This window comes from Lycium barbarum, chromosome 7, assembly GCF_019175385.1.
Source record: "Lycium barbarum isolate Lr01 chromosome 7, ASM1917538v2, whole genome shotgun sequence".
NCBI lineage: Eukaryota > Viridiplantae > Streptophyta > Magnoliopsida > Solanales > Solanaceae > Lycium > Lycium barbarum.
In genome coordinates this window covers 5990269-6015156 of record NC_083343.1, presented here as the reverse complement: position 1 = coordinate 6015156, position 24888 = coordinate 5990269, and the positions used below count along the sequence as shown (strand labels likewise).

Sequence of the window (24888 nt, the reverse complement as noted above, 5' to 3'; positions counted from 1 at the left end):
TTTCTAAATTCTTTTTTCATAAGGAAACTCTTTTCTAAATTCTTTAATTTCAAGTTTGTGCTTAACTCTAATTCATTATCAAACTTACAATATCACCATAAGTTAACTAATCATACGAAATTTTTCAATAAATATATCGTTTAATTTACTTTTGATCTTTTTTGCAAAACCTTTAATCTACTTTTAACCTTTTTGAAAATAACAATGATAATTTACTTATAAATCTCTCTTTCTGATATATATGATCACAATCACTTCATATCATAGTTTTGTTAAGAAAAACGTCTTTATACCACTTAAAACTGTATAGTTTAGACAAGTTAGATTTTGATAATATTTCTAAACTCCTATTTTGGTATAAGCTTGAATTCTCCCGCAAAACGTTTAGCAATTGAATTTTAAAGTATTGCTATAGAATCGTCTTTTGTTTGTTGTTTTGATGTTTGGTTAGTTCCTTCTTATTTTATTACTTGTATAACAGCAATTGCGTTTGTATTCTATTTCTTTGTTCAATAGTGAAATGGATATTCTACCAATTTCTTCACATTCCCATAAACCTTGGCAGTATCATAAGAGATGCATCTCTGTCAAAGGCATTTCTCCTTTTACAAGTAGTCGCAGCCATTTCCATTATTGTATATTTGCTGTGCTGCTAACCCATCTATATTACGTAGTTGTAATACCGCCTTTCGAGCTATAAGCTGATAGCTAATTATTAACAGATAATGTTTCTACATGTTGCATATCTGATAAAGTAGGCCTTTTTATAATGATTTCTTGATTGTACCTGCTACTTTGATCATCTTGTTCATGTTTTAGTTGAATTTTCTCTCATGTTTAATCCTGATTTGTCTTATATTTATATGCCAATCCAAACAGGCCTACCTTCAGTTACATCCAATATATCTTTTAACCCCGGGTATCCTCTTTTGAAAATTCTTGTAATTTAAATATAGATTTTTCTCTAGTGAATTATTTCTCTATTAGCCATGGGCTAAGCTACTACATAAAAATGTTGATTAGTATATTTATGGACGTCTTTATTTCTAGGATCTCAATGGAATATTTAGACTAAAGGCATTAATCAGCGTTTATTGTGTGGAATGCCTTTCAAAAGTACTGGTCTTTAATTTTTAACCTTCAAATTCATGGATTCCGAATTTGAACCCCCGCTCAATCAAATATTAAAAAAAAAAATCGCAAGGTAAATTAGACCTAACTTTGCCCAAAAAATTAGACCTTAAGGTAGAGACTTACCATAAAGTCTAATTTTGCTATAAACCTTTGCCTTGCAATTTTTTTTTGACTAAACCGAGATTCAAACTCAGAACCTTAGCTGAACATTAGTACTATCTAGGTCCACATAGACCCATTGTAAACTCAAAAAAAAAATCTTAACCTCGTTGCACTCTTGATTAATTTAAGGAATATATTAACTGTCTGTTTTTACCAATCCCTTACAGGACAATAACTACATCAACTATTGCACTCTTATCCATGGACCAAAGCCATAATTCCAACTTGCAGCATGCACCGTTACACATCAATTTTTGCACTCTTCTCCCCAAGTCCAAAGCCATAATTCGAACTTGCGTCATGCACCTGACACATCAATTGTTCCAAAGCCATAATTCGAACTTGTGAATTGTGACATGCACCTCAACACATCAATTGTTGCACTCTTATCCCTAGACCAAAGCCTTGAGCCCTGGGACATATTCATGAAGCAGTAGAGAGGTTTCTAGTCCACCCTTTAAGAAGAGAATTAAACAAGGAGAAAACAAGATGGAGAATGGCCACTTTGTTTTTACAGAGAACTTAACTGAAAAGACCCATAAAAGTCTGCAATTCATGGGTAATATCTTTCCATAATCCAAACAACAACAACAACATCAACAACGCTAATGGCTGAATTTTCAACAATCACCATAAATTGTATTTACCTAAGGCAAAAGGAGAGTCCAATGACGTCATGCTGCCAAAAAAAAAACCCAGAGAATCTGGGGCATGCCACACCAACATACGGGTCGGATAATCTCAAATGCCCGATTGATAAGCTCATAAGGGTATCAATGATTCTCTTCTGAGTTTTTGCTTTGGTCATCTTTCTGACCTTCTGTTTATATAGTGCCCTCAAGCCTATAGATAATTACATACCCATTTTAAAAAGCACAGAGAAACTGAGGCTCAGATCTGTGTTAAGTTCGGGCATAGAGTCAGGCTACGCCATGGCTGCAAAAACCACCAGAAAAATCTGCGGGGGATGCCCTGCCAAGATACGGGTCGGATTATCTCAAATGCCCGACTCATAGGCTAAGAGGGAATGACAAAATCATCATCGCCTCTATTAAGCATTGACTATGCTCACCACCACCATGGCAACTTTGAATGCTCCGGTGGGAGCATTAAAAGAAAAGGAAAAGATAAAGAGGATGCATGGTATTAGCATAGCATGACAGTGTCCAAATAGGGTGCCCCCTGAAATTCTTAATAATGCCTGCTTTGGTCCAAATAAAACTCAGATCTGCGTTAACCTCTGGCAACAAGAGAGTCCAACGCCGCTATAGCTGCAAAAACCACCAGAAAAAACAGGGCATGCCCCGCCAAGATACAAGTCGGATAATCACAAATACCCGGTTAATCAACACATAAGTGATTTGAAATTGACAAAAATAATCATCGCCTCATTCAAGCCGCCCGATTATAGTTACCAGCACCATTTCCACCAGCTCCAACGGCAACACTAAATGCTCCGGCAGAACAACAACAGACCCTGTAAAGTCCCACAAGTGGGTGTGGGGTGAGTGGGGTGTACACAGACCTTACCCCTACCGTTGTGGGGTAGAGGGGCTGTTTCAGATAGACCCTCGGCTCAAGAAAATAGTTTTTAAGAAGGGCATGGAAACCCTTTGAAACAATATGTAACCAACAATCGAAGAGCTGTTCCTAGTATACACCCTCTGTTAAAATTGATAAAAGGGTTATTGAGTTTCTTACAGCAATGTAGAAATCATTGGCAATACAGAGAGAGGCAAACCACCCGTTCAATGGAAATCCCTAAACTCTCCGTAGCCTCATTTTTTTCCCTTCTGAGTTTTTGCTTTGTTCATTTCTCTAACCTTTTGTTTACCTAAACTGACAGAGAAAGTAAGGCTCAGATCTGTGGTAAGCTCGGGCAAAAAGAGAGTCCAACAACGCCATGGCTGCAAACCACCAGAAAATCCGATGGCAAGCTCCGCCAAGGTATGGGTCGGATAACCTCAAATGCCCGATTAATTAGCTTATAAGGGAATTAAAAATTGACAAAATCATCATCGCCTCTTTCAAGCTGTCCGATTATACTCACCAGCTCCACCGGCAACATTGAATGCTCCGGCAGAAGCATTAAAAAGGAGTTGAAGGGCATACAAAACCTCTGAAACAATAAATAACAACCATCCAAACAGTTATTAATTAAAGACAACCACAAAATAAGGGCAAAAGTGCAAATGACCAGTAAAATTGATTAAAGGGTTGTTGGGTTCTTACAGTAGTGGAGAAATCATTGGCTAAATGATGAGAGAGGCAACCACCCTTTCAATGAAAATCCCTAAACTCTCTGTAGCCTCATTCTTTCGCCCTTCTGAGCTTTTGCTTTGTTCATTTCCCTAACCTTTTATTTCCCATAATGACATAGTTAAAGTGAGGCTCAGATCTGTGTTTAAGCTTGGGCAAAAAGAGAGTCCAACCACGCCAAGGCTGCAAAAACCACCAGAAAAACTGGGAGCATGCCCCGCCAAGATACAGGTCTGATAACCTCAAATGCCCGTTAATCAGCTCATAAGGGAATTAAAAATTAACAAAAATCATCATCACCTCTTTCAAGCAGTCAATATACTCACAACACCTGCATAACTTGTTTCCATAACCAAACGAACCCTAAATAATATTTCCTAACTGATATAGAGAAAGTGAGGCTCAGATTTGTGTTAAGCTTGGGCAACAAGAGAGTCCAACAACGCCATGGCTGCAAAAACTACCAGAAAGTTTGGAAGCATGCCCCGCCAAGATACGGGTCGGATTATCTCAAATGCCCAATTAATCAGCACCGAAGGGAATAAAATAGACAAAAATCATCATCGCCTCTTTAAAGAAGAAATGGCACAGTTTGCCCTTGACACATATGTAACAACTAGAGCAATGCCAACTGATCAATGATTTCCTGATAGCTTTACCATTACCTCAACTCTTATCATCAATACCATCTTTATCGTATATTTCTTTTTTCTGAATGTGTCAAATGGTACACATTTCACTTTCATTGCTCTAACTTTTCTTTGTTACTATCCCCATATTGTCCAAACAGAATTATTAGGTGGTGGACCGTTGTACAACACCTATTATTGTTACTTTTAACTTTTCCCCACATATATTTTCCACAAGCCCATGTTCATCTGTCGGATTTTTTATGCTTTAATCACATTATTAATGGACCATCTTAAACACTCAATTCATTAAGACAAAAACAGTATTCATCTCTTATCAAACTCACAATCAACGGCTACAGTTTATTCAACTTGATCTTAGTTTTATATCTACTGTTTCTCTTTCTCCAGCTTTCCCATACAGCCCCTATTTTTCCAGCTCTGAGTATACTAAATATCAAGACTCTTGAAAATGGCTGATGCCTTAGTGTCATATGCAATTCAAAAACTGGAGGATTTCCTCATACGGGAAGTTAACCTGCGGTCAAGTCTGAGAGAGAATGTGCAGTGGCTGAGAAATGAGCTGCTCCTCAAAGATGCAGAAGAAAAGCAGAGTGAAGATCATAAGCCCTCAACTATACTCAGTAGCACCTGCATAACGTGTCTCTAAGTGCTTAAAAGCTATTTTAGCTTAAAAGCACCTAAAATAAGCCAATCCAAACAGGCTCCAAACCAAACGAACTCTAAAAATGAACTATTTCCCAAAATGAAAAGAGAAAATGAGGCTCAGATCAGTGTATAACACGGGCAAAAAGAGAGTCCAACGACGCCATGGTTGCAAAAACCACCAGAAAGTCTGGGAGCATGCCCCGCCAAGATACGAGTCGGATTATCTCAAATGCCCGATTAATCAGCTCAGAAGGGAATTAAAAATTGACAAAAATCATCATCGCCTCTTTCAAGCCACCGATTATACTCACCGCGGTTTCCACCAGCTCCACCGGCAGCACTCAATGCTCCGGCGGAAGCATTAAAGAAAAAAGAAAAAAAAGAGTTGAAGGGCATAGAAACCCTTTGAACAGTATGCCACAACTAACGACAATGAAGAAATTGCAAATGGAATTGTCTTTAATTTTTGCCCTTCAAATGCCAAACGAGCTATTAATAATAATACTCCCAGCTTTAAAATTGATAAAAGGGATGTTGGGATTCTTACAGTAATGGAGAAATCATTGGCTAAATGCAGAGAGAGGCAACCACCCTTTCAATGAAAATCCTCATTTCTCTGTAGCCTCATTCTTTCCCTTCTGAGCTTTTTGCTTTGTTCATTTCCCTAACCTTTTGTTTCTCAAAATGACATAGTTAAAGTGAGGCTCAGATCTATGTTAAGCTCAGGCAAAAAGAGTCCAACCACGCCATGGCAGCAAAAACCACCAGAAAATCTGGAGCCACGCCCCGCCACGATACAAGTCGGATAAACCTAAAAATTTTACAAAAATCATCATCACCTCTTTCGAGCCGCTGAGTATACTCACCCCCACCGCTTCCACCACTCCCACTCATTTTCCATCAAAACATTTTCCTTCATACCAAACACCCTAAATATTATTATTTTTTAAATCCAAGCTGACATACCAAAATTGAGGCTCAGACCGGTGCTAAGGTTGGGCAAAAAGAGAGTCCAACCACACCACCATCACCACCAACATACCCAGTAGAGTCTAACCACACCATGGCTGCAAAAACCACCAGAAAATCTGGGAGCATGCCCCGCCAAGATACGGGTCGGATAACCTCAAATGCCCAATTAACCAGCTCAAAATGTTATAAACATTGTCAAAAATCATTGGCCTCTTTCAAGCAGTCAATATACTCAACAGCACCTGCATAACTTGTCTCCAAAACCAAACGAACCCTAAGAAATAATTTTCCCAACTGATATAGAGAAAAGTTGAGACTCAGATCTGTGTTAGGCTCTGGCAAAAAGAGAGTTCAACCACGCCATGGCTGCAAAAACCACCAGAAAATCTGGGAATATGCTCCGCCAAGATACGGGTTGGATAACCTCAAATGCCCAATTAACCAGCTCAAAAGGTTATAAACATTGTCAAAAATCATTGGCCTCTTTCAAGCAGTCAATATACTCAACAGCACCTGCATAACTTGTCTTCAAAACCAAACGAACCCTAAGTAATAATTTTCCCAACTGATATAGAGAAAAGTTGAGACTCAGATCTGTGTTAGGCTCTGGCAAAACTTTAATTTTTGCATTTCAAATGCCAAACAAGCTGCTTATAATACTCCCTCTGTTAAAATTGATAAAAGGGCTGTTGGGATTCTTACAGTAATGGAGGAATCATTGACTGATGCAGGAGAGGCAACCACCCTTTCAACAAAAATTCTCAAATCCCTGAAGCCTCATTCTTTCCTGTGGTTCATTATTGTATTCATTTCAAATGGGATGGTCTTTAATTTTTGCACTTCAAATGCCAAACGAGCTGTTAATACCCTCCGTTAAAATTGATAAGAGGGTTGTTGGGATTCTTACAAATGGAGAAATGAAAGTCCTCATTTCTTTTTTGATAAGGATAGACAATTGATCAACTCTGCTGGGGATCAAACCCAGAATCTCTGGTTTCATATACCAGAGAAATGGAAATCCTCATTTCTATGTAGCATCATTCTTTAACTTCTGAGTTTTTAGTTTGTCCATTTCCCTATCAGAAAATCTGGGAGCATGCCCCGCCAAGATACAGGTCGGATCATCTCAAATACCCTGATTAATAAGCTCAGACGGAAAGATTGACAAAACGGGAAAGGGTCAATTATACCCCTGCACTATCAGAAATAGTTAGCGAGGCTCAGATCTGTATTAAGCTCGGGCAACAAGAGAGTCCAACGCCGCCATGGCTGCAAAAACCACCAGAAAATCTGACGGCATGCCCCGCCAAGAACCTGGTCGGATCATCTCAAATACCCGATTAATATGCTCAGACTGAAAGATTGACAAAATCATAAGCCCTCAACTATACTAACCAGCACCTGCAAAACTTGTCTCTAAGTGTTTTTTTTTTTTTTTTTATGATGACATGGGAACCCGCAGCCGCTACCCTTTGGGTGCGCACTGGGTAAACCCAGCTCCTGTGCAATAGCTCGCAAACCACACAGGAGAGGTAACCCGCACTAGGCAAGCCCCGTGCAATGAGCTCGACCCAGAAGGCAAATCTCCTGCTGTCGTAGGCAAGGGGTTTGGAACCTGAGACCTCCATTATGAAAGCCCCATGCTCAACCAACTGAGCCACCCTTGCGGGTAACTTGTCTCTAAGTGCTTAAAAGCCATTTTAGCTTAAAAGCACCTAAAATAAGCCAATCCAAACAGGCCAAACCAAACGAACCCTAAGTAATATTTCCTCAACTGATATAGAGAAAGTTACTCCCTCCGTTAAAATTGATTAAAAGGATGTTGGGATTCTTAGAGTAATGGAGAAATCATTGGCTAAATGCAGAGGGAGGCAACCGCCTTTCAATCTGAAGACTCATTCTTTCCCTTCTGAGCTTTTTGCTTTGCTCATAAGCCATCAATTATACTCATCGGCACTTGCATACGATACTATACAATACAATACTGTACATTATGAAACCATGGGTAAGGACCATCCAAACAAAGTGTAAGTGCTTAAAAGCTGTTTTGGCTTAAAAGCACCTAAAATAAGCCAATCCAAACACGCTGTAAACCAAACGAACCCTAAACGTAAAATATATTTCCCAAAATGATAGAGAAAATGAGGCTCAGATCTTTGTTTAGCTCAGGCAAAAAGAGAGTCCCAACAACACCATGGCTGCAAAAACCACCAGGATAAACCGGGTCATGCCCTGCCAAGATACGGGTCGGGTCATCTCAAATACCCAAATTAATCAGCTCAGAAGGGAATTAGTAATATTTTACAAAATCATCATCGCCTCTTTGAAGCAATATGTAACAACCATCCAAACTGGCTGTTAAATAAAGACCAGCATAAAATAGAGGCAAAAGTGCTAATAATATACTACTCCCTCCGTTATAATTTCATAAAAAGGGTTGTTGGGATAGCCTCATTCTTTCCCTTCTATGCATTTTGCTTTGTTCATTTCCCTAAGGTTATATTTATATAGTACCCGGACGCTGTTAATAATACTCCCTCCGTCAAAAATGACAAAAATTTTGTCGCTGCCAGGTTCTTACAATAATGGAGTTAAGGCTCAGATCTGTGTTTAAGCTCAGGCAAAAAGCGGGACCAACCACGCCATGGCTGCAAAAACCACCAGAAACCTGGGAGCATGCCCCGCCAAGATACAGGTCGGATCATCTCAAATTCCAGATAAATAAACTTACATGCTATTATACAATAGCATACAGTCAAACCAAACTATAAAAATGTAATTAAACCACAACAAACGATATAGTGTATCCAAACATTGCGTTCACAAATATAGTACAATACAGCACCATACTATACCATACCATACTGTACATTAATGAACCACTAGAAACAACCATCCAAACAGAGTGTAAATATATATATAAAAGAATTCCAAGCTGAATAGAGAAAAATTGAGGCTCAGATCTGTGTTAAGCTCGGGCAAAAAGAGAAGTCCAACAACGCCATGGCTGCAAAAACCATCAGCAAATCTGACAGCATGCCCCGCCAAGATACGGGTCGGATTATCTCAAATGCCCGATTAATCAGCTCAGAAAGGACTTAAAAATTGACAAAATCATCATCGCCTCTTTCAAGCCACCAATTATACTCACCAGGCACCAGCACCACTTCCACCAGCATTCAATGCTCCAGCGGAAGCATTAAAAAAGGAAAAGAAAAAAAAAATAGAAACCCTTTGAACGATATGTAACAAAATGAAGAAATTGCAGGGATTGCCCTTCAAAGGAGATGAACTTTAATTTTTGCATTTCAAATGCCAAACAAGCTGTTTATAATACTCCCTCTGTTAAAATTGATAAAAGGGCTGTTGGGAGTCTTATGGTAATGGTGGAATCATTGGCTGATGCAAAGAGAGGCAACCACCCTTTCAACAAAAATCCTCAAATAGCCTCATTATTACCCTTATGAGCTTTTGCTTTGTTCATTCAATGACCTTTTGTTTATATAGTACCCTGAAGCTGTAAATAGTACTCCCTCCGTTAGAATTGACAAAAGGTTTGTTGGGTTTCTTACAGTAATGGAGTCCGGTAAAGTGAGGCTCAGATCTGCGTAAAGCTCGAGCAAAAAGAGAGTCCCAACAACGCCATGGCTGCAAAAACCACCAGGTAAAACCAGGTCATGCCCTGCCAAGATACGGGTCGGGTCAACTCAAATACCCAATTAATCAGCTCAGAAGTGAATTAAAAATTGACAAAATCATCATCGCCTCTTTCAAGCCGTCCAATTATACTTATTTATCAGAGTGCGTTGGCAAATCTGACCCTTTTCTGTTTAAATAGACCAGCACAAAATAGGGCCAAAAGTGCAAATGAGTTGAGGGCATAGAAACCCTTTGAAATCATATATAACAACCATCCAAACAAGCTGTTAGACCAGCACAAAATAGGGTTAAAAGTGATAATGACCTTTTAATGATATGTACTCCCTTTGTTAAAATTGATTAACAAGGGTTGTTGGGATTCTTACAGTGAAATGGAGAAATCATTGGCTGAATGCAGAGAGAGACAACCACCTCATTCATTCCCTCCGGAGCTTTTTGCTTTATTCAACTGTTGTTTCCCAAAATGACATAGTTAACGTGAGGCTCAGATCAGTGTTAAGCTCGGGCAAAAAGAGAGCCCAACCACGCAATGGCTGCAAAAACCACCAGAAAATCTGAAGCCACGCCCCGCCCAGATACGGGTCAGATAATGGTCATTTCCTGCCCTTTTGTTTATATAGTAAGGCTCAGATCAGTATTTAAGCTCAGGCATAACAGAGAGTCCAACAATGCCAAGGCTCCAAAAACCACCAGAAAATCTGAGATCATGCCCTGCCAGGATACGGGTCGGATTATCTCAAAGGCCCAATTAACCAGCTCAGAAAGGATTTAAAAATTGACAAAATCATCGCCTCTTTCAAGCCACCGATTATACTCACCAGGCACCAGCACCACTTCCATGAGTTCCACCAGCTCCACCGGCAGCATTCAATGCTCCGCAGGAAGCATTAAAAAAAGAAAAGGAAAAAAAAATAGAAACCCTTTGAACGATATGTACCAACAACGAAGAAATTGAACGGATTGCCCTTCAAATGAGCTGAACTTTAATTTTTGCATTTCAAATGCCAAACAAGCTGTTTATATTCTTACAGTAATGGAGAAATCATTAGCTGATGCAGGGAGAGGCAACCACCCTTTAAACAAAAATCCTCAAATCCTGTAGCCTCATTCTTTCCCGTGGTTCACTATTGTATCGTTTTCAAATGGTATGGTCTTTAATTTCTGCACTTCAAATGCCACACGAGCTGTTAATATAATACTCCATCCGTTAAAATTGATAAAAGGGTTGTTGGGATTCTTACAGTAATGGAGAAATGAAAGTCCTCATTCCTTTTTTTGATAAGGATAGACAATTGATAGACTCTGCTGGGATCGAACCCAGAATCTCTGGTTTTGTAGACCAGAGAAATGAAAATCCCCAGTTCTCTGTAGCCTCATTCTTTAACTTCTGAGTTTTTAGTTTGTCCATTTTTGTTTCCCTAAACTGACAGAGAAAGTGAGACTCAGATCTGTGTTAAGCTCGGGCAACAAGAGAGTCCAACAACACCATGGCTGCAAAAACAACCAGAAAATCTGGGAGCATGCCCCGCCAAGATACAGGTCGGATCATCTCAAATACCTGATTAATAAGCTCAGACGGAAAGATTGGCAAAACGGAAAAGGGTCAAATATACCACTGCACAATCACAAATAGTTTAAAGTGAGGCTCAGATCTGTATTAAGCTCGGGCAACAAGAAAATCCAACGCCGCCATGGCTGCAAAAACCACCAGAAAATCTGACGGCATGCCCTGCCAAGAAACGGGTCGGATCATCTCAAATACCCGATAAATAAGCTCAGGCTGAAAGATTGACAAAATCATAAGCCCTCAATTATACTAACCGGCACCTGCAAAACTTGTCTCTAAGAGCTTAAAAGCTATTTTAGCTTAAAAGCGCCTAAAATAAGCCAATCCAAACAGGCTCTAAAGCAACCGAACCCTAAAATTAAACTATTTCCCAAAATGATACAGAAAATGAAGCTCAGATCTGTGTTTAACTCGAGCAAAAAGAGAGTCGGACCACGCCATAGTTGCAAAAACCACCAGAAAGTCTGGGAGCATGCCCCGCCAAGATACGGGTCGGATTATCTTAAATGCCCGATTAATCAGCTCAGAAGAGAATTAAAAATTGACAAAAATCATCATCGCCTCTTTCAAGCCACCGATTATACTCACCGCCGTTTCCACCAGCTCCACCGGCAGCATTCAATGCTCCGGCTGAAGCATTTAAAAAAGAAAAGAAAAAAGAGTTGAGGGCATAGAAACCCATTGAACGATATGTAACAACTAATGACAACAAAGAAATTGCACGAATTGCCCTTCAAATGGGATGACTTTAATTTTTGAACTTCAAATGCCAAACGAGCTGTTAATAATAATACTCCCTCCGTTAAAATTGATAAAAGGGTTGTTGGGATTCTTACAGTAATGGAGAAATCATTGGCTGAAGGCAGAGAGAGGCAACCACCATGTCAATGAAAATCCCCATTTCTCTATAGCCTCATTCTTTCCCTACTGAGCACTTTGCTCTGTTCATTTCACTAACCTTTTGTTCCCATAAACTGGCAGAGAAAGTGAGGCTCAGCTCTGTGTTTAGCTCAGGCGAAAAGATAGTCCAACCACGCCATGGCTGCAAAAACCGCCAGAAATTCTGGAGCATGCCCCGCCAAGATGTGGGTTGGATAACCTCAAATTTCCTGATTAACCATTTTAAAGGGGACGAAAAGTTGACATAATCATCCTCGTCCCATTCAAGCGGTCAATTATACTCACCACCGTCTGCATTACACTAACCAGTCTTTAACCAAACAAACCCTAAGGTGCCGTTTGAAACCATGGTTTGAAACCCCAAATCATGCCTTTTTGGATGATTTGGGATTTCATCCCATGGTTGCATGTCCAAACGCTAATTTCAAACTATGGTTTCAAATCGCATGTCCAAACGCCTAATAAATATAAAATATTTTCCAAACTGACATAGAGAAAAGTAAGGCTCAGATCTGTGTTAACCTCGGGCAAATAAAGTCCAACCACACCATGACTACAAAACCCACCAGAAAAACCAGGGCATGCCCTGCCAAGATGCGGGTCAGATTCTCCCAAATACCCGAATAATTAGCTCAGAAGGGATTTAAAACTAACAAAATCATCATCGCCTCTCTGAAGCCACCATTATACTCACCCCCACCCCTTCCACCACCCCACTTATTTGCCATGAAAACATTTTCCTTCATACCAAAAGAACCCTAAGATTAAAAACAGAAAAGGGTCAAATATACCCTTGTACTATCAGAAATAGTTTAACGTGAGGCTCAGATCTGTAATAAGGTCGGGCAACAAGAGTGTCCAACGACGCCATGGCTGCGAAAACCACCAGATACTGGGAGCATGCCCCGCCAGATACGGGTCGGATAATCTCAAATACCCGACTAATCAGCTCAAAAGGGAATTAAAATTTGACAAAAATCATCATCACCTCTTTCAAGCCACTGATTATACTCACCACGCGGCATCCACCATCCCCACCGGCAGCACTCAATGCTCCGGCGGAAGCATTTAAAAAAAAAGACGACAAAAAGAGTAGTAGAAACCCTTAGAAATGATATGCAACAACCATCCAACTTTGGGTGTGCACAAGTAGGCACCTCAACTTGTATATAGTTGAACACGTAAACATAAATGCTGAAACGGCACGGACGTGGCACATAAATTTTGGAGTGTCTAGATGATCATTTTGTAAGTTGGAGTGTTCAACTGACAAAGTGGAGACAAGTTGAGGTGCCTACCTGTGCACACCCAAAGTTGGAGGGCATATACTTGCCAGCCGAGACCAAGTTTGAGGGCCTGCTTTTGTATTATGCCTTATTAGTTTTAAAACTGTTTTGAAAACACTTTTCTTCAACTGAGGGTCAACAGTAACAGCCTCTCCACCTCAAAAGGTAGGGTAAGGTCTGCATACACTCTAATCACTGGGTATGTTGTTATACTCTCTACGTTAAATTTGATGAGAGGGATGTTGGGTTTCTTACAGTAATGGAGAAATCATTGGCTGAATGCAGAGAGAGGCAACCTCCCTTTCTAAAAAAATCCTCAACTCCCTGTAAGCCTCATTCTTTTCTTTTTGAGCTTTTGCTTTATTCATTTCCATAAACTTTTATTTCCCTAAACTTACAGAGAAAGTGAAGCTCATATCTGTTAGCTCGGGCATAAAGAGAGTCCAACGCCGCCATCGCTGCAAAAACCCCCAGAAAGTCTGCCAGCATGCCCGCCAAGATACAGGTCGGATCATCTCAAATACCCGATTAATAAGCTCAGACTGAAAGATTGACAAAACGGAAAAGGGTCAAATATACCCCAGTCGTATCAGAAACAGTTTGAAGTGAGGCTCATATCTGTGTTTAAGCTCAGGCATGACAGAGAGTCCAACGATGCCATGGCTGCAAAAACCACCTGAAAAATCTGGGAGCATGCCCCGCCAAGATACGGGTCAGATAACCTCAAATGCGCTAACATAAAATACAATACTGTTTTACAAAATCATCATCACCTCTTTCAAGCTGCCCGATTATACTAATTTGTGAGAGTAGAGTGGTAAATCTAACCCTTTTCCGTTTAATTAAAGACCCCCACAAAACAGGGCCAAAGCCCAAAAGTGCAAATGAGTTGAAGGGCATAGAAACCCTTTGAAATCATATATAATAACCATCCAAACAAGCTGTTAGACCAGCACAAAATAGGGGCAAAAGTGCCAATGACCTTTTAATAATATACTACTCCCTCTGTTAAAATTGAATAGAAGGGTTGTTGGGATTCTTACAGGGAAATGGAGAAATCATTGGCTGAATGCAGAGAGAGACAACCAACCTTTCAACGAAAATCCTCATTTCTCTGTAGCCTCATTCTTTCCCTTCTGAGCTTTTTGCTTTGTTCACCTTTTGTTTCCCAAAATGAACATAGTTAAAGTGAGGCTCAGATCAGTGTTAAGCTCGTTCAAAAAGAGAGTCCATCGACGCTATGGCTGCAAAAACCACCAGAAAATCTGGAGCCATGCCCCGCCAAGATACGAGTCGGATAATCTCAAATGCCCCGTTAATCAGCTCAGAGGGAATAAAAATTGCCAAAAATCATCATCGCCTCTTTCGAGCCACCGACTATACTCACTCCCGCCGCTTCCACCACCCCAACTTATTTTCCATGAAAACATTTTCCCTCATACCAAACACACCCTAAATATATATAAGAATTCCAAGCTGAATATAGAAAAATTGAGGCTCAGATCTCTGTTAAGCTCGGGCAAAAAGAGAGTCCAACAACGCCATGGCTGCAAAAACCACCAGAAAAATCTGACAGCATGCCCCGCCAAGATACAGGTCGGGTTATCTCAACAACAACACAACAACAACAACAACCCAGTGAAATCCCACAACGTGGGGTCTGGGGAGGGTAGAGTGTACGCAGACCTTACTCCTACCAAGGTAGGATGGCTGTTTCCGAGAGACCCTCGACTCAATAAAAACATAAAAAGAGGTCAGATACGGCTAAGAGATTCAAAGCGATATGGAAATGAAGTAACGCAAGCGACACAGATAACATAGAATAATCAAAGCACAGGAAATAACAGATAATAGCATAATAGCATAAATTAGAGCACAAGAAATTATACTACGATAATGCGACTATTAATAAGGCAGGGTAATGAGACTATCTACTAGCCTTCTACCCTAATATGGGCAGGTCGGGTTATCTCAAATACCTAATTAATCAGCTCATAAGGGAATTAGAATTGACAAAAATCATCATCGCCTCTTTCAAGCCATCCAATCTTATTTGTCAGAGTACAGGGAAAATCTACCCTTTTCCATTTAGAGCCTGTTTGGATGGGCTTATGCCTATAAGCAGCAAACAGCTTATAAGCTAAAAAAAAAAAGTTGGGGTAGTCTAACTTTTTTTTTTTTTTTGGCTTATAAGCTGCTTTAGATAAGCTAAGTCAAATGGGCCCAATTATTTTTTTGAGCTTATTTTAAGCACAAAATGACTTTAAGCTGGCCAGCCAAACACTCAAAAAAGCTGAAAACAGCTTATAAGCAACTTATAAGCCAATCCAAACGGGATCTTAATTAAAGACCAGCACAAAATAGGGGCAAAAGTGAAAATGACTCGTTAATAATATACTTCCATTAAGGATTAGTCGGGGCTCAAAGAGACTCGGACACCCGGCGCTAATAAAAAAAAAATAACAATAATATACTTCCATTAAAATTGATAAAAGGGTTGTTGGGATTTCTTACGGTAATGGAGAAATCATTGGCTAAATGCAGAGAGAGGCAACCACCCTTTCAATGAAAATCCTTAAACTCTTTGTAGCCTCATTCTTTCCCTTCTGAGCTTTTTACTTTGTTCATAAGCCATCAATTATACTCACCGGCACTTGCATACAATTACTATACAATACAATACTGTACATTATGAAACCATGGGTAACGACCATCCAAACAGAGTGTAAGTGCTTAAAAGCACCTTAAATAAGCCAATCCAAACACCCTCTAAACCAAACAAACCCTAAAAGTAAAATATATTTCCCAAAATGATAAGAGAAAATGAGGCTCAAATCTTTGTTAAGCTCAGGCAAAAAAGAGTCCAACAAAGCCATGGCTGCAAAAACCACCAGGTAAACCGGCTCATGCCACGCCAAGATATGGGTCGGATTATCTCAAATACCCGAATTAATCAGCTTAGAAGGGAATTAAAAATTGATAAAAATCATCATTGCCTGTTTCAAGCCGTCCAATTATACTTATTTGTGAGAGTACATGGGCAAATCTAACCCTCAATTATACTCACCAGCACCGGCATAACTTGAGTTTAAACCAAATGAACCCTAGGACCCGTTTGGCCATGAGATTTATTCACTTTTCTGAAAAAAATTTCACTTTATTTGAAAATCAGCTTGGTCATGAAAATTCAAAATATAACTTGAATTTCTATTTGGAACTTGGAGAGCACCTAAAACCCTGTTTTTCATTTTTTTTCACTTTCAATACATTCAAACAGCCAGATATTATATACAAAAACTATAACCAAACACAACTCCATCTTCAACTCTAACTTCAAAAATTCCAAATAAAGTGAAAACATTTGGTTTCTATGGCCAAACGCCTACTAAAATAAAAATATTTCCAAAAATGACAGTGACCAGGAAAACCCGGGTCACGCCCCGCCAAGATACAGGTCGGGTTATCTCAAATACCCGAATTAATCAGCTCAGAAGGGAATTAATAATTTACAAAATCATCATCGCCTATTTCAAGCCGTCCGATTATACTTAGTTGTGAGAGTACAGGGACAAATCTGACCCTTTTCGGTTTAACTAAAGACCAGCACAAAATAGGGCCAAAAGTGCAAATGAATTGAAGGGCGTAGAAACCCTTTGAAACCATATATAACAACCATCCAAACACACTGTTAGACCAGCACAAAATAGGAGGCAAATGTGCTAATGACCAGTTAATAATAATACTCTCTGTTAAAATTGATTAAAAAGGGTAGTTGGGGTTTTTTTTTTTTTTTGAGCTCAGTAGTGCGGGCTTGTAACCCAAGTGGGGACATTAATGTGGTGGAATATTGGGCCTGCTCAGAAGGTAGGACTTGTTTGGCTACTCTCTGGCTTGCCCTATCCAAGCACAGAGTTGGGTCACGTGGCCCAAGCGAAAGCATGGGCTGCTGGGCTCCTAAAGTAGGGTGGACTGCGTGAGGCTGGTCTCACAGAGCAACGAATAGCTCCCGCTCTGTCCAGTGGAAGGATAACAGGCCGGTGGCATTCAAGCCCAATGAATTCCTAATGGGCTGCTCTAGTTAAACCACCACTTTCCGGATCAAAAAAAAAAAAGGGTCGGATCATCTCAAATACCCAATCGATCAGCTCATAAGGGAATTACTATATTTAACAAATTCACCATAGCCTCTTTGAAACAATAGGTAACAACCATCCAAACGGGCTATTAATTAAAGACCAGCACAAAATAGGAACAGAAGTGCAAATGACCTTTTAATAATATATACTCCCTCTGTTGATACACATTCAGAGATTACACATTTGCTTTATGCAGATGATTCCCTCGTTTTTTGTGAAGCAAAAGTGGCACAAATCAGACACCTCAGAGCCATTCTCACCATTTTTGAAGCCCTTTCAGGTCTTCATGTAAATTGGGATAAAAGCTGCCTTTTCCCTGTCAATCGGGTAGTTGACCTTCCAACACTAGCTATGATCCTTGGCTGCCAATTGGGATCACTTCCAACAATCTACTTAGGAATGCCACTTGGTGCTAAGAGCAAATCCATAGGGATCTGGAACGAGGTGATTGAAAGATGTGACAAGAAGCTAGCAAGGTGGAAAAGTCAGTACCTGTCTCTAGGTGGCAGACTAACTCTTATCAGTTCAGTCCTTGATGCCCTCCCCACCTACATGATGGGTTTGTTCCCCCTCCCCAAATGTGTGGAGGACAAATTAGACAAATTGAGGAGAAATTTTTTGTGGCAAGGCAACAAGGACAGAAGAAGCATGAATCTAGTAAAATGGGAAGCGGTAACTCTCAGCAAAAAGCAAGGAGGTCTGGGTATCAGGAATCTTAGTTTTCACAATCAGAGTTTACTACAAAAATGGCTATGGAGATTCAGTTTGGAAGACACTACATTATGGAGAAGATTCATTGCTCATAAATATGGTTTGTTAAACCAGTGGACAACAAATGTGGTCACATCCACTTATGGGACCAGTACTTGGAGAACCATCAGGAACTACTGGCCAACTTTCAACAGCAACATTTGCATCGAAATTGGCAATGGTCTGAAAACTGCTTTCTGGGATGATGCATGGATAGGTCAAAACTCTTTGAAGAGCCTTTTCCCTGATCTCTACTTGATTAGCCTTCAACAGCAAACCAAGACCAACCAGGTATGGGAACATCAAGTATGGAATCTGCTTTTCAGGAGAGCACTAAATGATTGGGAGATTGATAGAGTAGCCGAGCTATTACAAACTTTGGAACCCTTCAAGATCACTCCAGATATACCAGACAAACCAAAATGGACGCTAAATAGTAAGGGCTTTTTCACTGTCAAGTCTGCCTACTGGAATTATAATCATAGAACCTCCATCACAGAGGTGTGGCCTTGGAAACTCATTTGGAAAATCAAGATCCCCCTAAAGGTCTCTTGCTTTGCTTGGCTAGTGGTTAGGAAAGCATGCCTAACACATGAAAGGCTACAAAGAAGAGGTTTTCAGATTTGCTCAAGATGTTTACTTTGTGGATTAGATGTGGAAACAAATGACCACCTTTTCATTCATTGCAAGACAACTGCAAATCTGTGGTACATGTTCTTTTGTATTCTTGGTGTTAGTTGGGCCATGCCTAAGACTACTTTTGAACTACTCAACAGTTGGCAAGGTATTGGCAACAGAAATGGAGAAGAGAACTGGTGGCAGCTAATCCCTGCTTGCATTTGGTGGATAGCTTGGAAAGAGAGAAATTTAAGACTTTTTGAAGACAAAAGCAACTCCATCCATAAATTTAGGATGATTTGTCTTAGTGTCCTATATTTTTGGTGTAAACAGAACTTATTGGGGGATATAGGGGATTTGATAGATTTTATAGGCAAATTGTAATGATACAGCAGACTAGTTTTAGACTAGCTTTTGACAGCCTCACCATGGCTCTTTTTATGAGCTTGTAATTACCCCCTCAGCACTTCCAGGTGCTGCTTTTGGATATGAATACAAGATGTTACCTTTATCAAAAAAAATTGTTTAAAAAGGGTTGTTTGGGATTCTTACAAGTAATGGAGAAATCATAGGCAAAATGCAGAGAAAGGCGACCACCCTTTCAATGAAAATCCTCATTTCTCTGTAGCCTCATTCTTTTCCCTTTCTGAGATTTTTGTTTCTTTCATTTCCCTAAGGTACGCCAAGATATGAGTCGGGTTATCTCAAATACCCAATTAATCAGCTCATAAGGGAATTAATAATTTACAAAATCATCATCGCCTCTTTCAAGCCATCCGATTATACTTATTTCTGAGAGTACAGGGACAAATCTAACCCTTTTCCGTTTAATTAAAGACTATCACAAAATAGGGGCAAAAGTGCAAACAACTCAGTTAATAATAATACTCCGTCCCTGAATATACTCACAAGCACCTGCATAACATGTCTCCAAAACCAAACGAACGCTAAATAATATTTTCTCAACTGATATAGAGAAAGTGAGGCTCAGATCTGAATTAGCTCGGGCAACAAGAGAGTCCAACGCCACCATAGCTGCAAAAACCACCAGAAAGTTTGGAAGCATGGCCCGCCAAGTTACGGGTCGGATTATCTCAAATACCAGATTAATCAGCTCAGAAGGTAATTAAAAATGGACAAAAATCAAATCACCAGCACCCGCTTCCACCAGCTCAACCGGCAGCACTCAATGCTCCGACAGAAGCATTAGAAAAAAAAGAATGCATTGTATTAGCATAGTTCTTGAGCTGAGGGTCTATCGGAAACGTCGTCTTTAGCTCACAAGGTAGGGGTAGGGTCTGTGCACTCTACCCTCGCAGACCCCACTTGGGCCACACTGGTTATGTTGTTGTTGATTGTATTAACATAGCACGGAAGGGTATAGAAATCATTTGAAATGATATGTAAACAACCATCCAAACAAGCTGTTAATATTACTCCCTCTGTTAAAATTGATAAAAGGGTTGTTGGAATTCTTACAGTGATTAAGAAAATCATTGGCTGATGCAAAGAGTGGCAACCACCCTTTTCAATGGAAAATCCTGAACTCCCTGTAGCCTCATTCTTTCCCCTTCTGAGCTTTTGCTTTGTACATTTCCCTAAACTGACAGAGAAAGTGAGGCTAATATCTGTGTTAAGCTCGGGCAAAAGAGAGTCCGGCGACGCCATGGCTGCAAAAACCACCAGAAAAACCGGGGCATGCCCCGCCAAGGTACGGGTCGGATAATCTCAAATACCCGATTAATAAGCTCACACAGAAAGATTGACAAAATCATAACCCATTAACTATGTTTACAAAAATATACACCCCAACATAATATATTACACCTACATACCCCTATTTTCAGTTTACATTTCACATAACCAACTTCGTTTTTCCGCAGCCATGCTTATACACACGGTATACAACACTTACGGTAAATAATGTGTCCACCCTGTATAAAAGTTTATAATAGTGTATAAGAGGTGTTTAAGTAAAAATTGGGCTAAACCGTGTAAATATTCTTTCCCAGTAGACATATAGTGTGATTTTCCCTTATACTCACCAGCACCTGCACAACTTGTCTCCAAGTGCTTAAAAGCTATTTTTGCTTAAAAGCACCTAAAATAAGGACCCGTCTGGCTATGAGAATCATTCACTTTTTTCCGGAAATTTTTTCACTTCATTTGGAAACCACCTAAAAACCTTGTTTTCACTTTTTTCACTGTTAGTACATCCAAACAACCAAATATTCTTTGAAAAAACTACAACCAAACACGACAACTTCAAAAATACCAAATAAAGTGAAAAATATTTCATTTCAATAGCCAAACGCTTACTTAAACCAAACAAACCCTAAAAATAAAATAGTTTACAAAATCATAAGTCCTCAATTGTACTCACCAGCACTGCATAACTTGCATCCAAGTACTTAAAAGCACATAAAATAAGGACCCGTTTGGCTATGAGAATCATGGAAATTTTTTTCACTTCATTTGGAAATCACCTAAAAACCTTGTTTTCACTTTTTTCACTTTCAGTACATCCAAACAACCAAATATTATTTGCAAAAACTACAACCAAACACAATCCTAACTTCAAAAATACCAAATAAAGTGAAAAATATTTCATTTCAATAGCCAAATGCTTACTTAAACCAAACAAACCCTAAAAATAAATAGTTTACAAAATGGCATTAGTTAAAGTGAGGCTCAGATCTGTGTTTAAGCTCAGGCATAACAGAGAGTCCAACAACAACGCCATGGCTGCAAAAAAAAATAAAAAAAATAACACCAGATAAAACCAGGTCATGCCCCGCCAAGATACGGGTCGGGCCATCTCAAAATACCCGAATTAATTAATCAGCTCAGAAGGGAATTTACTAGTAATGTTTTACAAAATCATCATAGCCTCTTTTTAAACAATACGTAACAACCATCGAAATGAGTTGTTAATTAAAGACCACCACAAAATAAGGGCAAAACTGCAAATTGATATAAAAAGGGTTGTTTTTGAGAAATAATAGGCTAAATTGCAGAGAGAGGTAACCACCCTTTCAATGAAATTCCTCATTTCTCTGTAGCCTCATTCTTTCCCTTAAGAGCTTTTTTGCTTTATTCATTTCACTAACCTTTTGTTCCCATAAACTGGCAGAGAAAGTGAGGCTCAGATCTGAATTAAGCTCGGGTAACAAGAGTGTCCAACGACGCCATGGCTGCGAAAACCACCAGATACTCTGGGAGCATGCCACGCCAAGATACGGGTCGGATAATCTCAAATACCCTACTAATCAGCTCAAAAGGGAATTAAAATTTGACAAAGATCATCATCGCCTCTTTCAAGCCGCCGATTATACTCACCATGCTGCATCCAGCACCCCCACCGGCAGCAACAATCCAAACTAGCTGTTAATATTAGTTCTAAAACTGTTTTGAAAACACTATTCTTGAACCGAATTTCTACGGAAACAGCCTCTCTACCTCACAACGTGGGGTAAGGTCTGCGTACACTCTAATCACTAGGTTTGTTGTTGTATTACTCCCTCTGCTAAAATTGATATATGGGTTGTTGGGTTTCTTACAGTAATGGCGAAATCATTGGCTGTATGCAGAGTGAGGCAACCACCCTTGCAATGAAATATCCCCAAACTCTCTGTAGCCTCATTCTTTCCCTTCTGAGCTTTTTGCCTTTTTTCATTTCCCTAAGGTTTAATTTATATAGTCCCCGGAAGCTGTTAATAATACTCCCTCCAAAATTGACAAAAAGGTCGTCGTTGTCGGGTTCTTACAATAATGGAGTCCGGTAAATTGAGGCTCAAATATGTGTTTAAGCTCAAGAGCGAGACCAACCACGCCATGGCTGCAAAAACCACCAGAAAATCTGGAAGCATGCCCCGCCAAGATAGGGGTCGGATCATCTCAATACCCGATTAATAAGCTCAGACTGAAAGATTGACAAAACGGAAAAGGTTCAAATATACCCCTGTACTATCAGAAATAGTTTAAAGTGAGGCTCAGATCTGTATTAAGCTAGGGCAACAAGAGAGTCCAACCACGCCATGGCTGCAAAAACCACCAGAAAAATCTGGGAGCATTCCCCGCCAAGATACGGGTCAGATAACCTCAAACGCCCTAATATACAACACGATACTGTACATTATGAAAACATGGGTAATGACCAGACCATCCAAACAGAGTGTAAGTGCTTAAAAGCACCTAAAATAAGCCAATCCAAACACGCTTAGGAGCCGTTTGGACATGGTTTGAAATCATGTTTGGAAATGCAATTTGAATTTCTTAAGTTGTATTTTTCTTATAAACATAAAAACCCCACAAGTTGTGAAAACTATCAAAATATTCTCAACTCTTAGACAATCTTACCAAATGAACAAGTCATAATGCTTAACAAGTCATATCTGTATTAAGCTCGGGCAACAAGAGAGTCCAACCACGCCATGGCTGCAAAAACCACCAGAAAAATCTGGGAGCATTCCCCGCCAAGATACGGGTCAGATAACCTCAAACGCCCTAATATACAACACGATACTGTACATTATGAAACCATGGGTAACGACCAGACCATCCAAACAGAGTGTAAGTGCTTAAAAGCACCTAAAATAAGCCAATCCAAACACACTCTAAGGAGCAGTTTGGACATGGTTTGAAATCATGAGATGAAACCATGATCTCAAATCATATTTGGACATGCAATTTACATTTCTTAAGTTGTATTTTTTCTTATTGACATAAAAACCCACAAGTTGTGAAAACTATCAAAACATTCTCAATTCTTATACAATCTTATCAAATGAGCAAGTCATAGTTCATAACAAAATTAATAACGCTACTAGAAGACCTTTCTAAAAATTACAACGTCAATTGATCAAACTTTAGTTCAATAAAAAAGAAAATTTAACATGAATAGTAATGTAACTACTCTTTAATAGAATCCTTCTTTAATAAAATCCTCCCACATGGTAGACATAAATAAAGATTTGTTAAATGGTTGTTGAGAGTAATTGTTAAAAATATCTACCAACTTAGGGTCTTTTTTAATAAAATATAAACCTGGGCTACATGGCGCACATGCATAACTTATCTCTAAACCAAACTAACCCTAAGGGGTCATTTGGTACATGATATAAGCTGAGATATACCAGCACTAATTTTTTGTACCATGTTTGGTAGAAGGTATAAATTTATCATGGGATAAATTTATATCTTGTACCAAACAAGGTATAAAATGCATCCATGGTATAAAATAATTCCAAGAGATGGGATAAATTAGTCCCGGAATTATAATCCCGGCATAATTTTAGCTACCTACCAAACGGCCCCTAAGAATAAAATATTTCCCAAAATGACATAGAAAATGAGGCTCAGGTCTGTGTTTAATTTAAGCTCAGGCAAAAAGAGTCCAACAACAACGCCATGGCTGCAAAAAAAAACACCAGATAAACCGGGTCATGCCCCGCCAAGATACGGGTCGGGTCAACTCAAAATACCCGAATTAATTAATTAGCTCAGAAGGGAATTGCTAGTAATGTTTTACAAAATCATCATAGCCTCTTTTTGAAACAATATGTAACACAACCATGAAAACGAGTTGTTAATTAAAGACCACCACAAAATAAGGACAAAACTGCAAATTGCTCAGTTAAAATTGATATAAAAAGGGTTGTTTTTGAGAAATCATAGGCTAAATTGCAGAGAGAGAGGTAAACACCCTTTCAAAGAAAAATCCTTAAAACTCTCGGTAGCCTCATTCTGTGCTTTCCCTTGTGAGCTTTTTGGCTTTGTTCATTTCACTGAGGTTTTGTTTATATGAGAAAAGGCAAAGGCTCAAATATGCCCCTGAATTATAAGAAGTTGCACATATTTGACCGTCGTTAAAAGGTTGGTGCAAAATGCCCTAACGTTTTTTTTTTGTTATATATACCCTTGAGTTAATAGAAAATATTAGAGGGCATATTTATTCAATTTCGCATAGTATAGGGGCATATTTGATCCATTGAAATTCCTGAATATTATGGTATAAAATATCATTGCATTCCAAAACATAAAAAAACATTTGTAATTACATCCATCCACCATTGCATTACATCAAAATTATACAACTAAAAGAGCAGATGCAATTATAACCATCTTTTAAAGACTGTTTTTACAAA

General features: G+C 39.3%; 1 long non-coding RNA gene across 1 annotated transcript; it reads right to left on the bottom strand.

The window, feature by feature from the left end:
* Window positions 1-1389: 1389 nt before the first annotated feature.
* Window positions 1390-24513, bottom strand: LOC132603006 (uncharacterized). Its single transcript, XR_009567947.1, has 5 exons — window positions 20222-24513; window positions 10727-13923; window positions 10304-10646; window positions 9851-10196; window positions 1390-9507 (listed from the first exon to the last, which is right to left on the bottom strand). It is a non-coding gene; the product is annotated as an uncharacterized LOC132603006 (long non-coding RNA).
* Between the last annotated feature and the right edge of the window lie 375 nt (window positions 24514-24888).